Raw genomic sequence first — 11,900 nt, forward strand, 5'->3', positions numbered from 1 at the left:
AGATAGTTTAAAAAGGAGGGAAACCAAAAAAAAAAAAGAAAAAAAGAGAAGCTTCTTCACTCTACAACCGCCGCTATGATCGCCGGCTTGGGCTTCTTCACGGACACCAGAAGAACCCATCGGAGAATAAAGTATACTCAATTGTGATACTGTCAGCAAATTGAGCAAGGCTTATAGCGATAATTGATGTATCTTATGATTTTCCTCAAGATAACCAGTTTACTCCTCAGTTTCGGTCTCATATCCAGGATATGCCTCATGGGTATTCTAAGCTCAATCCACCCAAATTATAAGCTACTTTGATTTTAGATACCCAGAAAAAGCAATCTCCATTAATTTATTGTCTTCAAACTTCTTAAGCGGGTGCCTTGGGTTGAACATATAGAGATTGAAGATGAAACACCAATTCATCGTGTTTACAGAAGCCTTATTTACAGTGGCTTGGCATTGGCAGCAAAAAGGCGGCTCATTACACTTCAAAGAATGTGAGAACGATTCGTTTGTTTAATGGTTCCTAACGATTCAACCTGTGATCTTGGAGGTCTACAATATATATATCTTGATATAAACATGTGCCTCATTGCCGTATAATATCTACCTGTGATGTTAAAGGTTTTGTTTTACTATGAAAAATGTGCTGTTTAAAATTTTCAGTGATTCCGTCCCAGGAAGGCAAGAGAAGCATGATGAAACTGGTACAAAGGATGTCACCAATTTCTGCACAAGCATCACTGCATCAACGGCCGGAGATGAACTACACTTTCTTGAATGCCGAAACTGAGCCAGAACTTAAAGAAACAGAGTATGTTCTAAGCCGCAAATGAGGATACCTACTCAGACGAGTTCTTCCGACGTCAATGAAGAAGCCCAAGCCAACGATTACAGTGGCCGTAACGCGAAGAAGCTCCTCTTTTTTTTAAAAAAAAAAAAAAATTATCTGTCCAGGTCAGCCCATCAGGCCACATAATGAGGTTATGTTGTTAGGTCATAAGCCACATCATCTAAACTAACAATGTTTGTGCCATCTCAGCAAAATTTAACGGCCTTTTACTACCAGGGACTAACGTTTGCTAACGGACTAAATTTCAGGGATCAAAACCACAAGTATGAAATTTTAGGGACTAATATTAAAATGAGACTAAATTTAAGAGACTAAAAATTATATTAACCCTAAAATAAACTAAAATGAAATGACAAGTTTAAATAGGTCCTGGAGTCCTCTGGGGCCTACCCATTTAATTTTCAGCACTATGAGCCAACTTTTTTAAACCTGACAGGAGTTCGACCCTCTATTTAAACTTGCTTTAAACAGGCAACACGATGGGCTCAACCCTTTTTCTTGGTTCTTGGAGGAGGAGAATGTCGGACATGTAAATGGGATGGATAAAGCATAACACAGGTAACTGCGAACGGGTTGCCAGAATAACCTACAACCCACCCAACTCGTGTTAACATGTATGGAAAATGGGCTTGGCTGTTCGCGTTTTTTTTTCTTAATAACAGAAAATAAGAATAAAAATTAGGGTTAATATGCATAAAAGATTCTAAAGCATTTTTCATGATGCATCTAGCATCCTAAAATTATTGGTGGGACACCTAGCACCTTGATGTATTTTTTTCAAATGCATCCAATACCTTAAAGTATTTTTTAATGCAATTTCACACTTAGCAATTTAGGATGCTGGATGTATATGAAAAAATACTTTACGGTATTATAGGCACCTAGAAATTCCTTCAAAGTAGTAAATGCATTACAAAAAATTTTTAGGTTGCTTGATACATCTAGAAAAAAAACTTTAGAGTGCTAAATACACCTTAACCTTTAAATATATAAACATATTATTTTATGTTATTTTCAATTACACATATGTATATAGCGAAGTGTTTGTAATTTTTCCTCTCTATTTAACTTGCTTTTAAATCTCTCTAGTTTCTTTAAATTTTTTTTTGAGTAATACTGAAAATCGTACTCAACCAAACATCAAGCAAGTACAAAGACTATCTTTCTTCGTTAAGATCACCCCTCTCAAGAAAGGTAGATATTGATCAAAGAAATAAAAGCTAGCTTCCATATAATGAAAAGCTTTAGCCAACATGTCAGCTGAGGTATTCCTCCGATCTTTAATATAAAACCTAATTATTGAGTTAGTTTTAGTCCTAAATATAAGATCTATTTATTATATTTATCAATTTTCTCTAAATTACTCCTATGGATACTCCCTCAACTATAATCAAGTAGAAGAGGAAGACGAGGTATTAAGAAAGATGATTATGATATTTTAGGAAAAAAACATGCCACATTTATTATAATTAACTAACTTACCTAACTTTCTTAATCTAATCAAATTAGTTAAATGGGTCTTATATTAAGAACTGGAAGAGTATTGTTCTTCCTATCACTATGCATCATAAGAACCTACCTATTATTAATAATTTAATCCCCATATATTTCATCCTTTCTCCTATTCTTTTAGTGGAGGAAAAAATGAGAAAAGAGACAATAGAAAGAAGAGAAAACTAGAGAGAAAATGTTATTATTCCTTCTATTGGATGAATGAGAGAGAAAATAGGAATGAAAGAAAATAACCAAATATCAACTAAAATACTCTTATATTTAAAAATACACCATGCTTAAATCGAAGTAAATAGCATAATAAAAAAAATACTAGTATAATCAAATAATTTAAAGTCAAATTTATTATATGTTATTACATTATAAAAGAAAGATGCTATTTTTAAAGATAAAAAATTAAGAAAATAATTTTTAAAATCAATATAATAAAAAGAAATAAATGAATTATAAATTATTCAATGTTATTAATAAAGGCTAAAAATAAAATATAAAAAATGAAAGACGGAGGGCATGAAGGAAAAATGAGTTTTTTTCCTTATTTTTCCTTCACATGTGGAGTAAAAAGTTAGAGAGAAAATAGGGTGTGGGACCTATCTCATTTTCTCTCCAATTTTTCTTTCCTCTCAGTCTTTCTCCGACATTGGAACAAAGAAAAACTTTTGTCTCTCTAATTTTCTTTCTTTTCCCATTTTGTCTGCGTCCAAACATGGGATAAGTCCTGGATACGAGTTGGGATGTTACCAATGAACATAGCTAAGTGAGTAAACAAATAACCATAGACAAACTTAATGTGCATAGAAGCTCTTTGCTCCGACTATATTTGGATTCGACCCGCGTTGCGCACCTGGCTATGGTGGGTGAGTCTCCCAATGGGACATAGAAGCTCTTGATATACCGCCCGTTTGGATCAGCATTCTATGGGCCAGAAGTAGCTTATTTTTAGCATAAACCCGTTTGAAAAATAATGGCCTGTTTGGAAGAGCTGTTGGGGCATCTGACTTTGGGACCAAAAGATAGATCAAAACCCACAAGGTCATGAGTTCGAATTCCGCTGCCGATGTGAGAGCCTTGTTGATGGGCAATCTGTAAGTACCTCTGTAAGCGCTCTTTGAGACTGGAGGTATGCCCTGGTCCTAGTGAGCTTCTGGGACCCAACTCACCTAAATTTGAGGGAGCTTATTCAAATGGAAACCCCGCTTGAATGAATTTGACTTTATATTTGAGGGGCATCTGCCTTTATACGTCTTCATGCGTTTTCATATAGAAATCTAAGGGGCATCTGACTTTGGGACTAACATGAATTTTAATTTTAATTTATTTTATCCATTCAAATTATGTTTCACTTTTTATTTGCAATAATTTTTTATGATTCTCTAATGTTTTAAAATATATTCCAGTCATGAAATTTCACTTCTTCATATTAAAATAATTTAAATTTATCGTATTATGTAAATTTATTTTTTTAATAATTTATCATTATTTTAAAACACTCATATTGATTTGGGTAATTGTACAAATTAAACTTACTAATTTAAATTTATTGTATTATGTAAAATTCATTTTTTAAATTATTTTTCATTGTCTAATAAAAATCATACCTATTTTGGTAATTATACAAACTAAACTTATTTTTATTCAATTATAATCTAAATAACTTTTTACCTAGTCTAACTTTTATACACTAACTTTTACAAAATTTAATCTAAACACAATTCACATCACCCAATTTATCTTTTACCCAACTTCACTTTTTCAAAAGTCAAATTGGTAATAAGCTACTTTTCTAATCACTAATCCAAATATACCCATAATCGAATACTTAGCCGTAAATAAATAGCAACATAGAGAAAGCCTGAGTTTCACTTTGAAAGCAAGAGTAAACACACATCCACTATTCACTAATGTAAACTCACTAACTCGTGTTCTTCAGGTTTTCTAAAAAGCACAATAAACTGCCAGCAGTGGATACTCTAGACTCAACAAAAAAGAGAAACACAATAAACGAATAAGATTTTAACAGAAACAAAAACACATTCCAAAACATGAATACAAATAGTCAAATACGAGTAGTCATTTGCTAAATTTAAAATTTCAATTCCAACAGCTATTTCCAGGTGAATGTTACAGTCAAAACATCTTCAATATTCTTTACTATAAAAGGAAAGAATAAGAATTTGATAAATAGCAAAGTAATTTTTCCGGGCAATTTAAATAAATGAATGAGGCTTAATAGACAAATAAGATTTTTTAATATTTATTTGAATACTTCATAGTATTCGTGTATCAGTTCACAGAACAAAAAGGATTACTATAAGACTTTGAACAAAGTAAAGGAATTGCCTACAAGTCAAATAGGTTGATGTCCAGATGATCAACCAAATTTAGGACAAAACAACAGTAAATGAATAGGGCTTAGTGAACATCAGCTATCACAATGGTAGACGAATATAGCATGCTAGTCGTTTGATCAAGCTTATAACTTCCAAACCATTTCAAATCAAGTTCTTCCCACGGGAAATAAAATTTTATCAGATCATTTAGTATGAAATCACGAAAGATCAAAGGGAAATGGTTGAGTTATTTGCAAAAGCACTCATTACAAGTAAAGATACTAAATCTAAAACTATTAAGTGCATTCTTCACTTGTAAAGGCATCTCCAAGATCAATATAACTCCTATTAAACACAATCTTTAAAATTTTGTTGTCATCAAAATGATCAATATAATGTGGGAAAGTCCAACAGTAACAATTGATGCTGAACCGCAAGGAATCTAGTTAAGATAACTGAACCCATCTGCGGTTAAGGACAATAATGGGCAAGGAGTTCGAAGCTTAAATATGAAGACCCTCTAGCTTTTGATTAAGTGAAGGCTGAAGGCTAGGGTTCAAAGGTCAACCGATCCCTGATCTAGTCTGGTTTGACGAATAAACTGGCCAGGGATCAAACTGCTTAAAAACCGGTCAGAGCAGTAAAAACCGGTAACCTGCCAATTGGAGTGCATTACTCAGTTTAAATTTTCACTTTGAAAAACACCCAAAACAACGTTATTTAATTTAAAAATAAAATTAAAAAAAAAAAGGAAAGTTGAATTGAAGACTGCTGGACCGCATATATGAAATCTCATTCCCTTCCCATCCCAGTTTGAGCATTCGCTTCTTCTTCCCTCCTCTAAATTCCTAGCATCTACATTTTGCTTCTGTCAGCCTCAATCGAAGGTAGAAGGCACAGTGGTCTGCCCTTAAAATCTAAAATCCCATTTCATCATGGTCTGCCTCCACATGCTGCTCGTATTTCAATCTCCTCCTTCAATCCTTGGTATCGACAAGTCGTGCTTTGCAGCAAACTAGGAAATCATCTTCACAATCCATCGTGCTTCAAGGTGAAGCTCTACTTTCTCCTTCGGTAAGATACAATTCATCTCTGATCTCTTGGAGCTTGGAGTGGAATTTTTTTTAGTTTTTCTGTAATGGAAATCACCTCTGCCTTTATTGTTTCTTAAATGAGATCCTTGTTTCTCTCTCTTTTCTTTTTCTTGTCAGGAATACTAATTTAATTAAGAATATGCCTTAGTGGGGACAAAGTATTATGCTTCAGATTGTTTTTCACTCCTTGGTAGTGATACTATGCTTCACATTTAAGAAAGTTAACCATTTTGGTTTTTTCGTTTTGTGCTCAGAGTTCACCTTTAATAATCGTGTAGGGTCTAGTACTGATATAATGATATCGCCTTCAATATTTAAGTTTGGTTAAATTAATATTTTGAGTCTTATCATCAGTAGCAGTAGCAGTGACGGATTTTAGATATAAACTGTATAAGTTGAAATAAATATGCGTATTTAACTATTTATGTGGGGAATAAAACGTGTAATTATCATGAGTAGCGGTGATGGTTGTTGAATTTTGATATTATGAATTAAATTTCTATTATTTAAATATGGCCGGTTCAACCCTGGTTCGACTAGTGACCCTTGACCTACTATCTCGACCAGTTCAATTCCTGGTCCTATTTTTTGTTCCTTGGTTCCCACTACTTTTGGTGGAGATAGATTTTCAACTTTTTAAAGGAAAATCAGGCTTTGCGTTATATTCCTTTCCCTCTTCTTTCAATCAAACGTCTGTCGCCAATAGAAAATCCTAATTTTCCATTTCTGTAATGCAACACCTAACTTATTATTACTTTTAGAGGGTATTCATAACTACTATGAACCACTATGCCAGATTTCTAACTACTATGAACCACTATGCCAGATTTCTAACTTGAGAAAAATAGGGTAAAATTTTCTTCTTGTTTTTTTTATTTCAAAACATAAATCACGTGAAAATCCCAATGTTGGAGTTGAACTTGTAAACAACATTGGAATTTGCTATTTAAGAAATTTAGAGCTTTCAAAAATCTTGACTAGTGATTCACAACTGAACCCTGTTCTTGTATAGATTAAGGGGGTATTTGGATGAAATCAAATTATGGTTTGAAGAATAACTTTTGGGGAGAATAGATTCTGTGAAGAATAGAATTTGTGAAAATGTGATTCTGAGAAGTGAGAGTATTTGGATAGTTGTTATCAAAAGCACTTTTTATATATATATAAATTACTAAAAAAGGTATACGTTAATATGATAATTACATAAAAGATAGATTTTATGATATATTTTAATTTGAAGGACTAAAATTGTTAATAATATATTTTTTACCAACATAATTAATAATACATAAGATAATATAATTAATAAATAATTAATATGTGTATATACATTTATAAGATATAAGGTTAAATATGTTTATAAGAAAATAATTAAGGGATGTTAACATTGTTATAAATAAAGGAGAAGAATGGAGAAGAAAAGAATATCAATAAAAGAGAGTATTTCTCATTCCATTTAAGGGTGCTGAATACATTATACATGGCCTCTATTTATAGGCACAGTTTTACATCTTTGATAGAATCTACAGATATAATAATAAAAGATAATTACAGATAATGGGGATAATGGGAGATATTGAAGATACTAGGAGATAAGAGAGATAATGATAGATACATGGACATCCATAAAAATATTATATTCATAACACTCCCCCTTGGATGTCCATAACTAAATATATGCCTCATTAAAAAAACTTCTACTAAGAAAACCTTGTGGGACAAAACTTAATAGAAGAAAAAGAGTGCAACATTTATTGATATATATTTTATAGTGCTATCTTGTTAAAAACCTCGCTAGGAAAACCGAATGGGAAAAACCATAGACAAGAAAAAAAAAAAAAAGAGTGCAGCATGCATTTACTCCCTCTCTTGATAATGTCAGTTGATATCTCTGAGTCTGCGAAACCCAATGTCATGAACAAGTCTCTTGAACATAGTGGTTGGAAGTGATTTGGTGAATAAGTCTGCTAAATTTTCACTAGAATGAATTTGCTAGATATTGACTTCACCATCCTTTTGAAGGTCATGAGTGAAGAAGAATTTTGGGGAGATATGCTTTGTTCTATCTCCTTTGATGTACGCTTCTTTTAGTTGGGTAATACATGCAGTATTATCTTCGTATAATATTGTTGGGATCATTTTCCCAGAAGACAAGTCACAAGCAATTCGTATGTGATATATTAAGAACCTTAATGATACACATTTCATATGTGATATATTAAGAACCTTCATGCATTGCTAGAATCTCTGCATGGTTAGATGATGTGGCTGATATAGTTTGTTTCATAGATCGCCATGAAATGGTTGTACCACCACATGTGAATAGATAGCCAGTTTGTGATTTACCAACATGTGGGTCAGACTGAAATCCAGCATCTGCATAGCCAACAAGATCGGTTTTGGATGCATTCGAATAAAATAATCTTATGTCCATTGTACCCTTAAGATAATAAAGGATGTGTTTAACTCCATTCCAATGTCTTCGTGTTGGTGAAGAACTATATCTTGCTAGCAAGTTGATTGTAAATGATATATCAGGTCACATATGATTAGGAAGATACATTAGTGCTCCAATTGCACTAAGATATGGTACTTCTGGACCAAGTAGCTCTTCATCACCTTTTTCCCTGATATCTCGAGGTCTAAAAGGGTCCTTATCCACCTCCAAAGATCTTATAACCATTGGAGTACATAATAGATGTGATTTATCCATATAAAAACGTTCTAGGATCCTTTTTGTATAAGTTTCTTGATATACAAAAATTTCATTTTTCAAATACTCAATTTGTAATCCAAGGCAAAATTTTGTTCTTCTTAGATCCTTCATTTCAAATTCTTTCTTTAGGCAATTCACTGCCATTTGCTCTTCAGGAGTTTCAATAATGTTTATATCATCAATATACACAGTGATTATAGTGAACTCATTTCCTGATCTTTCCATAAAAATGTATGGGCATATTGCATCATTTTTATATCCTTCCCTCAATAGATACTTACTAAGCCTATTATACCACATTCGCCCTGATTGCTTTAATCTATATAGGGATTTGTTTAACTTAATTGAGTATCATTCTCGAGAGTTTGAATTGTATGCTTCTGGCAATTTCAGCCCTTGAGGGAGTCTCATATAAATGTCATTGTCAAGTGAGCCATACAGATAGGCTATAACAACATCCATTAGATGTAAATTTAGTCCTTTATTTACTGCAAGGCTAATCAAGTATCGAAAAGTAGTTGCATCCACTGTTGGTGAATAAGTTTCTTCAAAATCGATACCAGGTCTTTGTGTAAACCCTTGGACAACAAGTCATGCCTTGTATCTTATGATTTCACCTTTTTCATTTCTCTTTTGCACAAAAACCCATTTATATCCAATTGGTTTTACATCTTCAGGTGTAAAGATTGCTGGTCCAAAAACTTTTCGCTGTTCTAGCGATTTTAATTCTGCCTCAATTGTATCTTTCTATTTTGGCCAATCCTTTCTTTGTTTACATTCACTAATTGACTTTGGTTCATGATCTTCATTATCATTCATCACATTGAGTGCTATATTATAAGAGAAAATATTATCAACGTCGACTTCACTTCAGTCCCATCTTATCCCATTCATAACATAATTAATTGAGATCTCATCATTTTCACATATTTCAAGTACTTGACTTTCTTTGAAAATTGGGATGTTAGTGTTGTCTAATGACTCTTCTAGAGTTGCTAACTTTTCTAAATTATTCTCGACTAGGCCATCTATACTTTTACCTCCTCTTTTTTTTTGTGGATTTTTATCTTTAGAATCGATGGGCCTGTCACGCTTCATGCGTGCTTTAGAATCATTCACAACTGGTTGTTGATCAGGGACATCAATTTTAATAGGAGCATTAATAGTTAGAATATGTAATTTTGTTACTCTCTTCGAGTTAGTAAATGCATTTGGTAATTAATCAGCTAAACTTTGTAAATTAACTATCTTTTGAACTTCCAGTTCACATTCTTTTATGCGAGGATCAAGATGAGATAGTGATAATTCTTTCCAGCTCCAACTTCTTATTTCCTTCCCTCATTGTTGGAAAAACTGACTCATCAAAATGACAATTGGCAAATCGAGCCGTGAACAAATCTCTTGTTGACGATTCTAGGTATTTTATTATAGTCAGAGACTCATATCCAATATATATTCTCATCCTTCTTTGAGGCCCTATCTTGGTACGTTATGGGGGAGCAATTGGAACATATACAACACATCCAAAGGTTCTTAGATGGGAAATATTGGGTTCCTAACCAAAAACCACTTGTAAAGGGGAGGACTTGAGACAACTTGTTGGCCTGATGCGAATTAACATTGCTGTATGCAAAATTTCATGTCCCCAAGCAGAAATTGGGAGATTTGATCTCATAAGTAATGGTCTCGCAATTAATTGTAAATGTTTGATCAATGATTCTGCAAATCCATTTTGTGTGTGCACATGAGCCACAAAATGTTCAACATCAATCCTAAGAGACATACAATGATTATTAAAAGCTTGTGAAGTAAATTTATCAGTATTATCAAAATGTATTTTCTTGATAGGAAAATCAGAAAAATGTGCTCTTAATCTAATTAATTGAGTAAATAATATTGCAAACGCCAGGTTATGTGAAGATAATAAACAAACATGCAACCATCTTGTTGATACATCAATTAGAACCATAAAATATCAAAATAGTCCGCATAGTGGGTGTATCGGTCCACAAATATCTCCTTATATACGTTCTAGAAAAGTGAGAGGCTCACTTTTTAGTTTTCCTGGTGATGACCGAATAATTAACATTCCTTTGGAACATGCATTACATGAGAAAATATTGGATTGTGGTATTTGTTGACTTTTTCAATGAATGTACACATGAATTTTCAATTATTTTTCGCATCATAATTGTCTCGAGATGGCCTAATCGGTTGTGCCAAACATTAAATTTGTTATCATTTATAAACTGCTAGTTTATAATGATCTGTATTTCAATTGTACTAATAATTGTGTAGTACAAGCCAAAAGAAAATGCAGGCAATCTTTCTAGTGTGCATTTTTTATCTGAGGTTGATTTTGTAATAGCAAGATATTCATGATTTTTCTTAATTGTTGTTTCGATATGGTATCCATTCTTGCGGATATCTTTAAAACTCAACAAATTTCTTTTAGACTTAGTTGAGTAAAATGCACTATCAATGTATAATATTGTTCCTCCAAGTAACAATATATTGGCTCTTCCGAAGCCTTCAATCAATTTTGCACTTCCAGATATAGTTTGAACGTTGGCTTCTTGCATTACCAAAGAAGAGAAATACTTTTTATTTTTAAGTATTGTATGAGTTGTTGCACTATCAACAAGACATAAATCTTCATGATTGATGTCAATAGGAGCCATTCTTCATTACAAGGAACATAGTCAAGAGAGGGGGGAAAACAAAATTAATAAAAAGAAAATACTCATAATTTTATTAATTTGGAAAGATAATAACATTGAAAGTAGAAACTTTATAAAAGAAGATGAAAAAGGAAAAAGTAATTATAGAAATTTAACTTCACTAAAGCAATTTATTGTTGAACATTCCCATCACCAATCCAGTGATCAATCTTTCCATTAGGATTAGCAAAGAAATTAGCAATATCCAAATGAGTGACATATATGTTGCCATAATCAGAATCGCCCTCTTTATCAACAAAATTGGTTTCTACCCTTGGTATTTTGCCGTTGCCTTTACTTTCATTTTTAAGCGATTCCTTATAAAGATCAACCAAATGTTTTGGTGTACGATAGGTACGTGACTAATGACCATTCCCACCACAACGATAACACGATCTTCAGAGTGGTTATTACTTCTACTAGTCTTTCTTTTGCGATTCTCATCATTCTTTGCCCTCTTTGAGTAGGAATTTGAACCACCTCGATTATGACCACGACCACGTCCACGGTCAATGCGACAGCCTCGTGCACATCCATGTCCTCGTCCACAACCATGTGTTGGTCCATTTACTACTACATTCACTTCTGGGAATGGAGTGGAGCTGATTGGACAAGATTCATGATTTTTCATTAAAAGCTCATTATTTTGGTTAGCTACAAGAAGGTAAGAAATTAGTTCAAAATACT

This window comes from Neltuma alba, unplaced genomic scaffold, assembly GCF_004799145.2.
Source record: "Neltuma alba isolate B1F8T4 unplaced genomic scaffold, ASM479914v2 tig00010560_pilon, whole genome shotgun sequence".
NCBI lineage: Eukaryota > Viridiplantae > Streptophyta > Magnoliopsida > Fabales > Fabaceae > Neltuma > Neltuma alba.